The following is a 15,853-nucleotide window of genomic DNA, read 5'->3' as shown; positions in this document are numbered from 1 at the left end:
TCCTGCCCGGGCCGCCGCCGGAGCGGCCGCTGGCCAGCGGTGCGGCCTACGGGGCTGCTGGGCTGTGCCCCACGGCTTGTAAAGAAAAGAGCTTTGGACTAATAGCTGCCTCAGTGACATAATTTCGGCTTTTACTGTGATCTGGGCTGGTTATCTTCCGATGAACTTTTTTTTGCTGATTATGTTCCCTGGAAGGGTTTCTTCTTGTTTTGTGCTTTGTAATGGGAAGAGGATGCGACGGTAGCAGTAACAGTGATGCGTTCAGGCCGTTTTTTAAGTTATTTTTGCCTATTTGTTCAGCAATGTCAAGGAAGAGCTGCGGGGGGTACAGCATACCTACTTCTGTGAGCTTGGCACAGACGCAGCGCAGGCTGTGCGGATCAGGCAGTGCTGGGAGGAGGTGGGGTACGTTGGTAGAAGGGGCCTTAGATGCATCAGTCAGGACCTTCTCTCGGCCGAGCAAACAGGAGAATAGCTGCCGTGCTTCCTTCTCCTGATGCTTAGCCTTAGATGCCTGTGGGGAGAAGGTTTTTTTAGATAACTTCACTACTAGGTTTGTCCTGACAGGGTTTCATGTATCTGAAACGTGAGAAAAACACTTTTTATAGCAAACTCGGAGTGAAACAAAAAGGGGGCCTTTCTTATCGTTTGATCTGAAAGTGCTTGAGAGCAAGGAGAAGCCCAGGGCAGAGTTTGCTCATCCTTCCGTTTGCTTTTTGCCTTTGCCATGTTCTTTCTTTGCTACTTGTAACACATGACTAAAGAAGTGATGTTTGGGTCCCCTACACCAGTGCCTGTACGATCGAAACTTACCCAAATATATGATTTCCACCAGCCATGCATGAGGTCACTTAATCACGTTGTCTCCAAAGTGGTTCGGGTTGTGCTAGCGAGGGCTTCCTGCCAGCAGGGCTCTGCCACCAGCAGTCGAGGTTCAGCATGTCCCAGGGCAGAAATCTTAGCCCAGGCCTAGGGTTACGGTTAGGGCTAGGACTAGGGTGAGGAGAGTGAGAAGTCTCCTGTAAGCATTAGCTTGGTGCCTAGGCACGCTTCCTTCTAGAACCCCTCGGGATGCCATGATCTGGACATAATTGTTCCATTCACAGGACCTTCACCTGGATGGCAGGCAGGGTATGCATCAAGTGCTGCCAAAGAGAATCTGGAAGAGAATGAAAATAGGGTCAATTTTCTGCTTTGCTTGTGGCTTGGCAGGTCAGCTTCATGCTATAACACTGATGCTCTTGACCCCCAGTGTTTAGCTCCTGTCATAGTGGGTAGAGAAGGGAATGTGGAGTCGTGACTCCTGCGCTCCCTTTTTGACTTTGAAACGACAGTAAGCTAATGGTACCCTGTTCTGATCACTCCTAATCACCTAAAACTTCATCCCTTCCTTTTGGGCCATAACATGGGTGGAGACAGTTGTGTGGGGAGAAAACAGTGGCTGCTGAAGGTCTATGGCCAAAGTGGACATTGATTGTCTTGTAAGTCCGTAAGTGGGTAATCAGAAAATCTCCATTGGCTTTTCTGCAAAACAATTATATAGGGGTTGCTCTCTCTAGTGGAAAAAGTTAATGGATTTAAAGCAAAAAGATTTTCTCAGTTGAATCAGATGCATGGAGTACAAGTTCAGAAGAAAGTATCTGAGGCTGTTTAGTAAGCATAAATCCCATGAAAGCAACTTTAATTATGCTCTGGCTGTGTGTTCAATGAAGAACAGAACCTGTATTCATGCTGCAACTTACTTTCTGCTCAAATTATTGAACTATGACTGTAGCTACAGCAGCCCCTAGTTAAGGTTTTGAAACTGTCAGGGTTTGGTGAGAAGGTGGCCAGCCCACCCTGGTGATGTACCTCTTGTGCTCTTTGAACAGGAAACACCTTACTGCTAACAATGTAAGAGCCTACACCTCCCAAAACAGAGTACACGAGTGCTTACGCTTCCCCTGTGACTGAGCACTCGTCTCAGTTGTGAATGGACGCCAGAGACCACGCAGTCAAGCTCCAGACTCGGCTGGAGAGGAGCATCTGTCAGCCCTTGCAGCTTAGCTGTGCTCTCCTCACTTTGTTCACAGGAGGTAAATTCAGTTTTCAAAGGTAAGAGGGTAAGGCTTTTTAATACTGAGGGCTTTTTGTAACTCCTATAGGCAGACTTTGCTCCCAGCTAAGCCGTTAGTTTCTGTCCTCTAGCTAAGATGTACTGTCTGTGCACACGGTCGTGCTGGGCTAGAGTCACAGTTCAAGCCAGTTTTTCAATCACTGGTCTTATGGTGAGAGCCTCTGCAGTACTGCCAGGCATACAGCATGAGTGGGCAGAGGTGCTGAGACAAAAATAGTTGCACATTTTCATGCACTGTAATTGGAGTTAATTCTAGTTAAGCTAAACTGGCCACAACAAATGGAGAGGATGCATTTGTGGCTTCATAGCAATAAAATAGAAAAAAGAGCCACTTGTGTCTATGCTCTCCTTCTACCATTCCTCCCCTTCCTAAATTATATACTGTTTAGCTGCTCCTCCAAATCAAAAACTAATAGAAGGGAAAACTTATCATTTCATTGTTGCAGCTTTGGTCTGCATTTATTCAGATGTATACAGGAAGTAAAAAGAGACACTTGGCGGTGGCTGTTGACCATGCTGAAGTTAATGGAAATGAAATAAGCTGCCAAATATATTGCCATCTTTTTTCCCTGCTGCCCAAATCTGATTCCCTTCTAAACCAAACATCCATGGGTACCTATGCAAAGTGTTTTGCCTTTCATCATGTCTTGAAAATGTCAGAGCTCTGCTGCTTCTATGGAGCTGAGCTTAGATATAGAAAAACAAAACCAGTGGTGGTACTCATTTAAATCATGGATGAAGATTGGAAATATCCTGGAAACTCATTGTGCTCAGTGCTGTGTCCTATGGACCTCCTGCCCCAGTACCAAGAATTTACACAGAAATGAGTGGGAAGGAGTCAACATGTACATTCTTTAAAAATGGTGGGTTGTCTGTAACAGTGGGAAGAATTATGTCTGTGAACCACAAAAAGTGCTAGTGCAAGATTAGGCAATGAAGGAAAAGATACTGAAAAAATCGGGGCTGTTGTTTGGCAAGCTTAAAATCTTTGTCGTTGAACTGACCAAGAATGCCTAATGCAATGCTTATTAGCCTACTCTCCTATAGATAAAAGGCTCAAATTAATCACACTCGACCAGATTGTTTGTGCTTTGGGGTATTTGTGTATGTGTCCTTTCCAACTCTTGAACCTACTAGCTGATTTCTGCCAAAGTTGAGAGAGATGCAGTTTCTAAAAATCAAATTTCTTAAAATGGGGAGGAAGACAAAAAAAACCTCTGTAGGTGTCCTGGCTGCTCTGACTTCCCACGTTTTTGCTGACAGAGAATCCCCAGGGCAGACGGATCTTTTCCATGTCTCAGTTGTGGGAAGAACTTCAAGGAAGCATGAGCTCTTGTTGGACACCAGAGTTGACCAACGAGGAGAAACAACTCTGGAGGAAACCCCATTTCAGTAATTCCAGGGCTTATGGATGTATCCATATTGTCTGAAACCAGAACTGCTTTGGAAGAAAAAAAATAGATCTAATGAATCTCCACTCTAAAGCATCTTGGAATAAGAATAAAGCTTTTGAAACTCTCAAATTCGTATGTTTTAGTGAAAAGGGCTTGGGAGGTTTTCATTTATATGATTCTTTATGTCAGTGTTTTGGATAATTTTTTGCTTTAAAAAAGGTTTATTAATATATCAGTTGACTTTATCCAAATGGCGCTTTTGTCATTACTAATTTGTAAAGGGATTCAAGATTTGTGCACCTCACCCTGGATTAGTATGCGTAAACATTTTAAAAGCTTCTGCAGCACCATTCTCCTCTGTTAAAGCTTCCGACAGTCTATCCTGCTGATTTAGCACAGCTTCACCGCATGCGGTATGGCAGTGATCCCAGGGACTTAAATGGGTGAGAGAAACGGTTTATAGAATACTTTCTTTAAAAGCACCTGAAGTAGGAGAATTGCCTGAAGTTTAGTCTCCAGACTGACATACTGACAGATTTGTTCCCTAGTCATGTGCTAATTGTTTTGGAATGAGAATCACTTGCTCTGGATGCTTCTACCAAAGCAGCGTGTACAAAATTAGTTTCACAAAACTCAGCAAGAGACCATATGGAAGGAGAAAGTGATATTTATTTTAAACAAAATTGATTTCCATCACTAACACATTTTGTTACGGATGTCACTCCTTTGCACTCCCACACCATGTACTCGGAAGCATCAAGATGTGTGATACTTTCATACGCACTTTTCTATTAATGTTTCATTCAGGCAAAGTTTAGTGTTTCTGATATAAATCTCTACAAGCCACATAATAAGTTAAATTGTACTAGCATACATGCCCGCTGTTAGGTTATCCTAGTGCAATTTTCTTCTGCATCTGCGGCTACTTTTAACTTCGGAGATTAAAAAGAAAAAGCAGGAAATTGTAAAGCCAAGGTTTATTATACCCCAAACATACCTGTAAGCTGTTGATAGTGCTTACCAACCACCCCCTTGCAGCGAGGGTGGAGCAGGAAGTGTGTTTGGCTTTTTGTTTTACAGAAATATGGAAATTCAGGGGGAGAAATTTCAGCCCATTTTGAGCTTAACGTGAGAGCTCAGTAACTCTCTAACCTCAAGGACTAACCTATATTATTCCCCCCCCCACGCCATTTAATTCCTTTGCCTGAGACTCAGAAATGACTCTTCTGTATTAGCCACAAGTCAGCTAATGGCAATCTTTTCTTGGCCTAAGTCAGCTCCAAAGCCAGCCAAACACGTTATGCTCATTTTTATTTTAGAATAGGACTATTTAGTCACCCTTAGAAATACTGGGTACAAAACCAAAACAGCGCTCTTAGGCAGTGCCTCCCTGAATACGTATTTAACGTGTCCTTCGACAAAAATACCAGCCCGCTGCAGGTTCAGCCTGGGAGAGAGCCGAGCCCAGGCGTTAGGCCCGGCCCAGGCGTTAAGCCCGGCCCAAACGTGCCGGCGGTCGCCGCCGGGTGGCAGCGCTCCCCCTCCGCGCTGCTCTCGCAGGACGAGCCGAGGCTTCACAGCCCCCCCGGGCTCGGGGGCTCCCGTCTAGCTGTGACCTCTCTGAAATGTTAAGTATTTCCAAGCAAGCAGATCTGCTGGAATCATATTTTGTATGATGATTAGGATTTGGGAAGGACAAACAGAGTAGCTAGCACATTTTGGAAGTCTGTTTGTCTAGGCAGATTTTACGGAAAGCGGAGACCTTCCGAAAACAATTGTAACTCACCATTTCCAAGGCTTTGCCTTCCCGTGCCCCACTTGTTCCCGTCTCAGCAGGAAATAATTTTACCAAGAGATAGAGGGGACTGTTCAAGCATCTACTGACAAAAGGCTGAGTATTATGTTGTAAATGCATGTGCTTATTAAACTATCCTTTGCTGGAATTTTAGAGGCAAAAGATAGCACAGAACTGGGGTTGAACATAAAATTTCCAAGCAAAGAACAGCAAGCAGGTCCTGGTTGCTGTGAAATCTGGATCAAATCCTGGTTCCTCCCTTGCAAGGGAGATGATGATATGAGCATGAGCTCTTTGGGAACAGGTACAGTTTGGAGAAAGCCTACTGAGATAACTCAGTTGTTAAGCGGAGTCAGCTTGCCTGGCACACAACTGGCAGGAGAATTGGAATGGCAACATCTGGGGAGGTGATGCAGGGCTGGAAACATCTGGTTGGCCAGTGGCGTTAGTTATGGGAAGGTCAGGGAAGAGGGCAGTGAAATAGTTATGGCCAGTCCCATAACCAAGTATGACAATTACCCTCCAGACTCATGTGTGAGAGCAACCACTGTGATACTGGGTTTGCCCACATCAGAAAAGAGCGAGAACAGAATCGCGGCTCTTCATGATCTCTTCATGTGGACATACAGTATTAGAAACGGTTGCATCTTGTTCTTTCAATGACAACTTCCTGGCAGAGGCAGGAGCAGTAATGTTTATGCTGTGATATCAAACAGTGCCCTTTCTCCTCCACTCTTACCCTTCCTCATTGAAACACTAAAATATCAGGGAAATCCACTCCTAGAGTTTTCTGTCTCGCTGGAGTCGGCGATTATGTTTAGTTCTAAGTCCCAGTCTGAATACAACATCTAATATTGTAAAAGATTTTGGTTATTCAAATTGGAGAGGAAAATGGTTGATTCATCTTTAGTGAATGATCTATTATCAGATGCCTGGGATAGTTAGACATATCAGATGCATAATTACATACATCAGTGCAATATTAAGTTGTTAGTCATTCTTGCTTTATGGCGAAATACAAGGCTGTTTTTGATTAGCATCTCCATTACCTGCTCTCAGTAAACAGATTGTTAGCTTTTTTTTTTAATAGAAATTTGCACGCATCTTCACTTTCCACACAATCTAGTCACCCAGCCTGCTTTAATGTATGCTGCAACTAATAAATGAGCAGCTGCCATGGCTACTGTAGCCATACAAATACAAAGAAAAGCTCTTCAGCTTTTAAGGAGTGGCTGGAGGCAGGTAATTAACCACGGTTTCACTCCTTGCACACAAGCACGTGGAAAGAAATGCATCAGGCTTCCCTGTGGGTTTTGCTTTTATGAGCACGTTCTTCAAGGATTGCAACATTGCTGCCATTTCTGGGTACAGCAAGAGAGTAAGAAAAAGCAAGGCTGAGTGCTACAACGCTCAACAGAATCCTCTCTAGCAAATCCAGCTATAATTAACAAAGGCGTCTTGAAAATAATAGCAGATTCATCTTTGGAGAACTTCCTTCTCCTGCTTCCTTTCCTCCATTTTCAGGCTTTTCTCCTTCGCTCTATTCTCTCCACTGCTTCAAGAAAAGCACCTTTAATGCATCCAGGAGTGGGAGGGTGTTCACCAAAAGATTTTGCAACTTTTCGGAGCTCTTGGCTTTTTTCATATCGATCCATTGTCATTTATGCATCTTAATATGCCGGTCCTATATTTTTAAAGAACCCCTGATATTATAGAGCTATTAAAAAACCACTTTTTTAGCATGCAGGGTAAATCACATTCTCCTATGTAGCAAATTATTATTTGTCTGTCAGCTCACAGTGAGAGGTCTGATTTCTGCCCACCGACTTTGCTGAGAAGTTCTCAGTTGCATATAATGAGGGTGAAACTGGGTCCAAGAGTGTTAAATTATATCTTCTCCAGCACAGAAGAGTATACCCAGGGCTTTCAGCCATATTACTCTATTTGCAAACTCCAGTGAAATTCTTTTTTGGTCTCACTGAGCCATGACAACATGATAGTCTCTTAGAGCTATAGATTGGATTTCAGGACAGAAATTGCTGCTACCAGCTAGTTTGAATTCTTGTAGAGAGAAGCAAAAATTCAGCCAGAAGCTTGCTGCAAACCTGTATGTCCTGGTTGAGCTGTAGGCCAAGAATTACAGCCTCTTTGTCTCAGTAACAAAAACCACTTATCAGGAAAGCTACTGGTGTTGGTTTATTGGAGGATATTTTCTCTCGGTCTCTCTCTCATGCCCCATTCAGAGCTTACTGTTCCTTACTTCACTCGTCTCTGAAATTCAGACCATTAGTGGTTTAAAGGACAACAATAATTTTAAGTTGCTATAAAATTAATCTGAAGCTGAAGTTGCATTTTCATTCATACTTTTACTGTTTGTCTAGTATATTTTAAAGTGTTTGGGGCTTTGGGCCAAGCATTGGTATGAATCAGAATAAATACTTGGCTGACTTACTTGGGTATCTTCCTTCAGCAATCTGTTTCTAGCTCACGGTTTGGCCTTCTTTGCAGCTGGGATACCTGTTTCTTTTCCTGCCAGCTTTTTTTTTTGTGGGTTTTTTTTTCTTTTACATCTTCTGTCTGAAGAAAAAAAAAATCTTTGTTCAGCAGTCTAACAGCTTACTTTGTCATTCCTCAACACTCTTTCCAGTCCAGAGTTTTCAAGCTGCTTTGACTTCTGCCCCCACAATCCACCTGTTTTAAAAAAATACTGCTTATTACCTAACTTATGTAGTTCCTTATAATTCATTTTTCTGAGACAACAAATAAAGAGCATGGTGGTAACTGCTGGCGTTGACTCACATTGCTGTTTGTGCCCAGCCTGCCTATCTGTTGACTTCAGTAAGGCTGCTACTGTAAGGTTTGCAAGCCTCTGCAAGAAAGTATGCGCAGCTCCTTCTTATAGAGGCCCTTCTTTTAAAAATCCCTGTGGGTTACAGTTCATCTCCGTTCTCTCCCCACACCCCTCCTGATTCCCCAGCTGTGTTTTCTGTGGCCTCACTCCTAAGGCATATTTGAGCCTTGCATAATGCCTTATGAGGAGGGAGATAGTGATGACAGCCAGCTCCCTCGGCTGGCTGGGGAACTGAGTGCTCGAGTTAAGAGGGGGAATGAGCTTTTGTCCGTGGTCTCCACCATCCCCTTCTAAACCAGCATCGACTGGTCTCCACCGTTCCCTTCTACACCACCATCAACTGTGGGAGCCAGCTCAGTATCTGGTAAGACACTGCAGCTGACTTGGAGTGACTGGATGCCTCCAGAGAGGTTCAATTCTAGGTGTCCTTTGGGCTTCTGCAGTCTTTAAAAAGGCTGAGTGGGTTGTTTTATTGTCCTTCTGTTGCTTCTAACTGATTTATGTCTCTTTTAAACTTGGGGACAGTGTTCGGGTAGCAAGTGAAGTGAAATAGTCTTCTTAGCATCTTTGGAAAATAATACTTTGAAGATCAGCAGAGAGCAACCTAGAGGGAAAATATTTCCCATAGGACTTGCACGTTTTGGGGTGATTGTGTTTGCAGCCCTGGATCGTTTAGAGAACCTCTCAGCATGCACGCTGCACACCACCAGAAAAAAAATGCAAAATGAGAAGCTAAACAACTGGATTTTCTACTGTAGTAGCATCCACTGGCCAACCAATACAGTCACTTTGAAAAACAGCATATCGCAACTCATCCTGCCTTTGTAAGAAAATGCCAGGCACAGTCCTCGCCCTTGTGCTCTTTGGATACTAGGAGAGCTTCTGCCTCGTGCAAGAGCAGGGTTGACCGTCTCAAAACATTGGCAGAGGAGCAAAGCACAGACAGGGCCCTCTCTCCCCCATGTGCTGCAGCTCAGCTGGCGCAGCAGCACTGTATGAGGAAAACATATTTTCTTCCTTCAGTAAAAAGCCCATTGCATTGGAAGCAGCAGGATGAATTCTGCTATGCTTCCATTTTAAACTAATAGTGTATTGGGGTATACACAAGATAATTTTAAAGCAAGATTTTTCATTCCCAGCCTGCAAAAGATTCCATTTTCCAGCTGCTGGAAAACATCATGAGCTGATCCTGTAATGAACTCTCTCATATAAGAATTGCCTCATTACCATTAAATGTTGCCAGCTCTTAGATTTGTGTTCTGCTTCATAAATTCCAAAAAGCAGCTCAATGTGTTTAGGAGCTGTTTTAAAAGGAACCAGAGTCTATTCCAGGACTGAAGCCAGATCCCTTACAGTTTAAATGAAGACAGATTGCCATGAGCTTATTTCAAAAGATGAAGAAAAAGTTTTTGCAGAGCTATTTCTTTTTTTTCTTTTTTTTCTCACAACAAGAACTTGTGCTTTTTGTGTTTTTGAAGAACAGTGAATGAGCCCAGCAAAATTACACTATTGTATGTGCCCACTAGTCAAGTATTAACATTATAATCTATTTTTCCCCTTGGCAGAAGGCAATAAAGGGCCAGAATCCATTCTACTCGATGGTTTCTGAGTAGATTCTACATACCAACTCCACAGGGTTCAATTCACTCCGAACCAAGGTGGAGCTGCTTTGGAGGGACTAATGATGAGGTCTGGAGGACTCCTCCCTTCAGTTGTTAATTGGAATATAATCCAGGTCAATGTTGACCACTTTAGGTCAGCTCTGTGTTGCCTGACTTCTGTAAAACGATGAAAATCTCTTCTAAATCATGAGGGGTGGTTACTGCAACTTTTCTCTTTTATTGGCAGCCTGAAGCACTGAATAGGAAAAAGAGGCAATTTTCTTTTCTTATCTAGAAAGGTATAGGCAGAGCAGCAAAACAAATTTGTACTGTTATTCATATGCCCATAAGAAATAGAATGGAATTTGCTATGGGCTGGAAAAGTACGTCACAAAAATAAATTCGCCAAGGAGAATATCAGTTCTGAACTGTGCACCTTCCAAATATCTGTAAAATCTGCCTGGGCAGCACAGTATGTTGGATGTTAGTGGACAGTGTTACATGCATGTTGGATTTAACTTATAAATCTTTCCCAAAGGAGCTGGAGAAGGGAAAAAAACTGTAATGCAGTTGGGCATTTGTCATTTTCTGTTAAAAGTGGCTGCTTCCAGCATGTCCAGGCAGATTTAAACAGATGAAAGGGTCAACTAAACAACGATTGTATATGTACATAAATTAAGACATGAGAGCTTCCAGTAATTTATTTTATCTATTAAAATGCTGCTGTGATTTTGACTCTGAGAAAGGAAGTGCCTTACAAGGATCAGAAGACAGTATCCCATGGCAAAGAACCAAAATCGGATGAGTTCAAAGATGCAAGAGGATATGTATTCAGTCTGTTCAAGGGGGAGCATGCAGCTGTGTCCTAATAAAAAGAAATAATTGAATTTATTTGATCTCCTAGGGTTGTTTCCTTCATAATATATGCAAGAGAGCATTTTTTAATGCTGTGATTTCTTTTTTTCATAATGTCTTTCAAAACAAGGCCTAGTGTAAGAACCCCTTCTTTTCCAGCGTTAGCCCTGACATTTGGCTATAAGTGTGTTCATTACTTAGGATCCCTCCTGCACTGGTCCTGGAGAACTGCAAAGCAGTTGGGACAGCAGACCAGCCTGGAAGGCCATGGCTGGACCTGGACTACAGGTTTCCCATGCGTATTGGGCAGAGGTGTACAGAGAGGGAAAGCGCCAGGTCTGACATGACAGTGCTGGGAGAAGCTTCTAGTCTAGTTAATGCTTGCATCAGCAAACTGTTGGACTCTCTACAGGGACTTCTTTTATTACCTGAACCCAAAATACAATTTTACTTGTCATGTTCTGACTAGAACTAGTGTACATACAGCACGCTGAAATTCCAAGTGTGGGTATATAAAAAATTTAACTGTTGTACCCTATTCAGCCATCTCTTAGTGTTCCTCTCAGCTGAAAAGAAGTGGGTTTTCTTCCACTTTTTCCTCAGAAAACCTGTTAACAATTATCATTTCTTATTGCAAGAAGGGCTGAAAAATTTGGCATCTGAACATCATCATCTTATGGCATGTTGTACCTGAGCAAAAACTTACCCACACACTTCACAAAAGCAGAGTCTGTGGAAGGAACAGTTGTAGCGCTTTGAAGTGCTATTTATGCTGTCAATTGTCTTTCCATAAATGTCTTTAAATCAGGGATTTAGGTTAAGCACTCACATCTTGTAAATAATAAAACACCATTTCTTTTGGCAAATAACGTGAACCGTGATCATCGTTTGAGATTCTTTACATTATTAACAGCTTGGCAGGGAGTTCAGAAACTCAGCTGAAGAAAATATTCTGGAGATCCTATATAGTTTATATTAAGATTCCATGCTGATCTTTTGTACATATGCCTTCCTATTTTACTAGAAAGTTTCCATAATTTTGTATTAGACAGGAAAGTCATGCTTTTCTACTTCTTTGGGGCATTTCCATACTGTAAGTATTCTGAAATATGATTTGGGTAAGAAGAATCATAGAATCATAGAATGATTTGTGTTGGAGGGGACCTTTAAAGATCATCTAGTCCAACCCTCTGCCATGGGCAGGGACATCTTCCACTACACCAGGTTGCTCAAAACCCCATTCAGCCTGGCCTTGAACACTTGCAATGATGGGGCATCCACAAATTCTCTGGGCAACCTGTTCCAGTGCCTCACCACCTTCATCATAAAACATGTCTTCCTTATATCCAATCTAAATCTTCCCTCTGTCAGTTTAAAACCATTGCTCATTGTCCTATCACTACAGGAAGGCTGGAATCTTTTTTATTTAAGTAATGCATACAGTTTGCTGTGTGCTTTAGAAAGTAAGGAATTTCCATCAGTGCTGTTACACTTTTACAGCTTCTGGAGCTGATGTGCCAAGGTGTAACTTTCTTCTCAGGAGCGGTCTGGCTCAACATGGGTCCTAAAAGAAGCCATGGCAAAACAAGGGAAGAAAGACGAAAGGCTCAGGTGCGAAGAGCATACAGCCAACTCCTAAGCAACTGGAGAGCTTGAGTGCAAAATAATCCTATTCCTTCTCTGAAGACAGTAACACACAGCAATCTGTCTTTGTAGCTAAAGCTGGTTACTTTCTAGCCTCGACATACTTCAAAAAATTATTTCTATGATGTAGCCAACAAAAACAGGCCATTATCTGATGAAGGCAGTGGTATCTTAAGAGCCTCACTGAGTGATGCAGAGCTGGGCCTGCATGTTTACTCCAAAAAATGCCAAAAGACAGGATGTCCCTGTAGAGGAAGGAAATTCCATATCCTCACTGGAAGAGCTTAGCGGCCAAAAAGAGGAAAACAAAAAATCTACCATGAAAGACGAAAAGAACTCTGAGGTTCAAGAAGCACAAAACAAAGTCTTGATGATGTACCCCTTTCTCCCAGTCCTTTTCGTTATCTGAAATATACCTTCACAAATTAGAAACTTTGCTAGAAATGATTTTTTTTCTGCATAAAAACCCTACTAATGGGTTCTATTTTGTTATTTGTTATCCCGGGCTGGTCAAGAGTATGCAGGGCAGAGCGTGCAGCACAGCCCCCTGCTTTGAGAATGGAGAAGTGGGGAATACAGAGGATTGCCGAGGCAGGGAGAAAACTCGGCGGGAAAGGGTTTGTGTTCAGGCACAGACCTCCTGCCTTTTCCTTGGAGCTGTAGTGAGCATGGGGAGGGTGGGCATGGAAGTGGGGGACGAGGACACAGGCAGGGTTTTATTGCACGACGTCCACTTCATCTTTGGCCACAGCAGCAGAAATCCTCTCGCCTCACACTTTCAGTACAAGAGCCAGGGTCCTGAGCGCCCGGGGGCAGGCGTCGGTGTTTGAAGAAAGATGAGGACCATCCTGTTCTTGCACACCCTAAAAATCTCCACAGGAAAAGCCAGGTTTGGCTTTAGGTCTTCAAATTACATGTGGGCTGCTGAAAGTAAAGCTACTCATTAACTGTTAATTAATTCCTTTCTAGAAGTAATTTATTCTTCTTTCTTCCCCCCCCCCCCTCCAGTAGACATCTCTTCCTCTGTTTTTGTGGCATGAAGATAAAATGAGGGATAAATGGAAATTGGGTTTATGCCCTTATTTCTAGAGTGATTTGGATTGGTGGTGTATCGCTGGAAAAAACAGCCATCCTAGCTGCTAGGCAATTTTAATAATGATTTAGACACTTTTCTCTTATTTATTGAGGACTTCTTTTCTTAGTTTCTTAGTTTCTTTTTCTTAATCTAAACATCCGGTTTATACATATATAATCATTTAATGTAAACAAAACATAGATTTCTTCTGATAGTGATTTGTAACAGTGATACAAAATTTAAAAGGAAGAAAAGCAGTCTGGTACGCTAAGGAACGTATAATATCTGCAACATATCTTCTTCATTGCTCTAACCTATACTCTTCAACACATAAGCTTTGTTTTTCTAACTGAAAGACCTGCAGAAACACCACACCTGCACATCTGATTAGCTAAAGCTAAGCAAATCTGAACGTTAATTCACTAGAATCCTCTGAACTGGTAGACAGCCAACTCAATTAAACTGCTATCCTGATAAGGAGAGACAAAAATGCTTCTGAAAAGACTTGCCATGGCATAAAGTACCTACCAAAGTAAAACTACAGCAATAAGGAGATTATTCACAGCATTTCATTTTTCTTTGGCATTTATTTCCTTATTATTACTGGAACCTCTGTTTGTGATGGAAGTGAAGTTTGGCATTTCACACTGATGTAGGAGCTTGCTAATACTTAACTCCCTGTGTCACTGAATGAATATATCCCTGTTAAGCAGTTTTACTGTCATTAAGTATAATTGTGCTAAATTAGCATCCATGGAGATGTCCTGGTTAAAAGGTTTTTACTATACCAGTGATTGTATACAAATAACATAATCCTGACAGAAAAAAACCCTAAGCAATAGCTAAGAGAAGGAATTTGTAGTTGCTCTTCAGAACAGCAGGCAGGGAAGTGTCTCCACATCAGTGTCTCCTGGGACAGGGAAGATTGCTTTTCTCAGCAAAGTCAGCAAAATGGTCATGGTCCCTGGGCATTGCTATTTAATACAGGTGTTTCTCTAAAAAAGATGCGTGACCATTGCAGACCCAGGTTTGGCAAAATCCTGATTTTCAGAGTGCTCAGCTCTCTTGCTGAGTGGAAATTAGCTGCAATGCTGGTGTTTCTCTGCCTTCCTCTGAGCACTGTGCACAAGAACAGTTTGCCGTACAAATTCTTCAAACGATCCTCTTAAGAATTAATGTTGGAAGAAGGCTTTTTCCTTTTTGAGCTGTTACGGTTAACATCTAATTAGCCCACAGTGTCAAGGCTAACATGATAATTCTGTAGGCCAGACATTTCTCATGAGGAATAAGGAATAATTTAAAACGGTCATTAGGAGCTGCATGGTCTTGAAAATAGAAATTCTTTTCACTTTATCTATAGCTTTAGATAATCGTGCTACAGTATGCCTTCCAATTTAGTGCTCATTTCTGGAGTTACTAGGTAAAATAACAAGCTGTCATCTGTACTGTATCATATGCTTGATTACCTGTATGCAGAAAGTGGCCATAGAACAATTTCAGATAACCAAGTGATTTGATGCATAGGGAATTTTCAGTATAATTAATCAGGGACATTAACATGTTTGCTTAAGAAGAATTTTTGGTTAATTGAGGTTCACAAACTGAGGTTACATAGAATGCAGAGCAACCTTTAGTTCAGCCTTGAAGCCTTGCACTGAAGGGTGTTTCAGAGGATTATTTGAAAAAATGTTTTTCATATCTAATAATTTGCCTCTTAACCATCCTTAATCACTAGCCGTTTGATTATCTTTCATCTCATGTCCAGTAAGCTAAACTGACAGAAAATTATCTTCCTTTTTTATATAAAAGGAAGAGTAAGAGTTGGTCCTTACCTACATGCAGAGAATCTCTGAGTAAAAAATCTTTGCTTCCAGTAGTGGTGAAGCATGTTAAAGTATTATTAATTCATATTCATGTGCACACAACAAACAAACATGTATCTTGAAACTATACTGATATAATCTATCTTTCACAGCCTGCTTCAGTTAAAGCACCAGTACTGTGTTAGATGGAAGAATGAATTCCAGAAGGAGGAATCTCCACCGATTGTGCCTCTTCTCAGCCTCTAGACATTCAAACCCAGATACCTGCAACCAAGAACTTCACAGCTGATTTTGACAATTAAGCAAAAAAAAGTGACGGACTTTCTCAGGTAACCAGGCAAGATGAGCTATGTTCTGTGGAGAGTAAGGGATTTGGTTTTATAGCACAGTATTGCCTCCCAGAGATGACCATTTATGCTACTTTTACTGCATTGTTACAGGAATAATATCACCATATAGCAAATTGCTTTTTCACCAGCAGCACCTACCTCCTACGTACCACACCTTCATTTGCGCTTCTTGGCAACTCTTGTGCAGCAGCACGCAGACCCCTGTGTTGGCCTGGCACGCCGGATGGGACACCTTGGCTTGTGCTTGAGACTAGAAGGCAGGTTTTGTAACATTTTGCTGCACACTTTCATGTGCTAGGAACAGGAGCACGTGATCCCTAATTCCTGAGGTACGGCATCACTCCTACTC

General features: G+C 42.1%; 1 long non-coding RNA gene across 3 annotated transcripts; it reads left to right on the top strand.

Moving 5' to 3' along the window:
- Positions 1 to 45: 45 nt before the first annotated feature.
- LOC142079310 (uncharacterized) lies at positions 46 to 3,688 on the top strand. 3 transcript variants are annotated; one of them, XR_012672601.1, is made up of 4 exons: positions 46 to 405; positions 1,107 to 1,212; positions 1,872 to 2,075; positions 3,380 to 3,688. It is a non-coding gene; the product is annotated as an uncharacterized LOC142079310 (long non-coding RNA). The 3 variants fall into 3 exon arrangements; XR_012672603.1 differs by lacking the exon at positions 1,107 to 1,212 and having other exon boundaries at positions 46 to 400; XR_012672602.1 differs by lacking the exon at positions 1,107 to 1,212.
- Positions 3,689 to 15,853: the final 12,165 nt, after the last annotated feature.

Source organism: Calonectris borealis, chromosome 2 (genome assembly GCF_964195595.1).
Source record: "Calonectris borealis chromosome 2, bCalBor7.hap1.2, whole genome shotgun sequence".
Taxonomy (NCBI): Eukaryota; Metazoa; Chordata; class Aves; order Procellariiformes; family Procellariidae; genus Calonectris; species Calonectris borealis.
This window is presented reverse-complemented; position numbering and strand designations above follow the sequence as displayed.